The sequence below is a fragment of the Chenopodium quinoa genome, unplaced genomic scaffold (genome assembly GCF_001683475.1).
Source record: "Chenopodium quinoa cultivar QQ74 unplaced genomic scaffold, ASM168347v1, whole genome shotgun sequence".
NCBI lineage: Eukaryota > Viridiplantae > Streptophyta > Magnoliopsida > Caryophyllales > Amaranthaceae > Chenopodium > Chenopodium quinoa.
In genome coordinates, this window is record NW_018744347.1 from 85521 (window position 1) to 87498 (window position 1978).

Sequence of the window (1978 nt, forward strand, 5' to 3'; positions counted from 1 at the left end):
AGTGTCAAGGAAAGGGACATAGGTCGGATCAATGTCCTACTAAGAAAGCTCTTACAATCAAACAATATCAACAAATGGAAGAAGAAGAGGAACACATAACCTTTGAGTGTGAAGAGGAGTCAATTCATAATAAGGAGGAAAAGGTCGTTGACTCGGAAGAAAGAGGATGAGGTTGTCTATGCCGAAGATGAAGATAAGCTGCTTGTTTTAAGGAAGATATTACACACCGAAGTCACTTCTATTCAAGAACAACGTGAGAATTTGTTCCATACTCGATGCAAAGTTGGTAAAAGTACTTGCAACGTGATCATTGATAGTGGCTCTTGCACGAATGTTGCTTCAACTAGCATGGTGAGTAAACTGAACCTCTCTATTTGTGATCATTCAAAAACCATATAAAGTAAACTGGCTTGATGATTCAAAGGGTTTTCAAATTAAGAAGCAAGCACTAGTAAATTTCTCCATAGGAAATTACAAAGATGAAATATGGTGTGATGTGATTCCAATGAGTACTTGTCACTTACTTTTGGGAAGACCATGGCAATTTGATAGAAAGGTTAAACATGATGGCAAGACCAATGTGTATTCCGTGAAGGATGGAAACAAACGTTTTAGTCTACAACCTTTGTCTCATAAAGGACATAGTAATTGCTCCAATGTTAATCGAAGTTCAAGTTTGTTTCTAAGGGAAAAGGTATTCAAGGAAGAGATCGATAGAAGACCCAAGACATGTCTTCTTAATAAAGAAGATGACAATTATGAAGATGGTGAGTACCAAGAAGACTTTTCTAGTAAGAATGGCGATGAAGATTCTACCTATAACATTGAAAACCTCTTTACTTGTTTTGATGATGTTAATTTGAGGGCAAATTCTTTTGAAGAAGGGGAGAATGATGTGAATCAAGAGGCTAATTCTTTTGAAGGGTCCAAGACACTTGTAGAAGGTCCAAATAGCTTCATTATGGGCTGCCCAAACAAGAAAATAAACAAGATAATAAACAAGGAAAGATCCAATAGCTTTAAATTGGAAAGAAACAAGCACGAATTACAAAAGAAGAAGAAATTGCGAAGTTCACTTCCGACGAGCACACATGCTGCCACGGGCCGACTCCCTACCTCCGCCTTGGACCCACCTTGACATTGGTCAGGCGCGTGCACCACCTTGGTGGCGCGTATAAAGAGTTTCGGCGTTAGAAACGAAAAGCATGATTTTCTTTACTTAGTTTTTTCTAGAGTTTTTGCTTGCAAGTTTTTTACCTTTCACTTGAAAGGGTTTTTCTTGGTTTAAGCAATTAGGAATCTTCTTAATTTTCTGTTATTTTAGTTTAAAATAATTTCTAAGTCAATTAGGAATTGTTTTAAGAAGTTTTAGGTTAATTAGAACTAGTCTTATTACTAGTTTCCTAGTTCCATTAGAATTGGTTTTCCTATTCTATCTAGGATACTTTGGGATCAAGGCTAGGGTTTTTTCTAGTTTGAATAGACTTAGGAATAGTTAGTTTTAGTCTATAAATAAGGGATTTTTCGTGGGCTTTGTACACAACAACAAAAACCAGAAAATTCAATACAAGTTTATTGTTTGTTTTGCTTAATTGCTTACAAATTCTTTTGCTAGTTTTCAATTCAAGGAGTTGTTTTGATAATTAGAACGTTTCAATTCTTAGTTCTAGGAGTATTCTAAGTTTTGTTCGTCAAAGTACTTAGTTCCAGGAGTGGTCTAGGTAATTTGAGAGGCGTGGAATTCGTTCCAGGAGTGGTCGTTTTCAAAGTCATATCCGGTTTGTTATCTTTAAGTTGTTCGATTTTCTAACGAAATTCAAAGGACCTGTGTTACTTGTGTGGATTTTAGATTCTTTATTAATTTAAGGGGTTTAAATCCACATCAAATTGGTATCAGATTTCAGGGGTTTTTGATCGTTCAACAATTCGTTCATCAAATCGCACTTGTTCTCGGATAACCAGTTTTTCTGTCAACTTC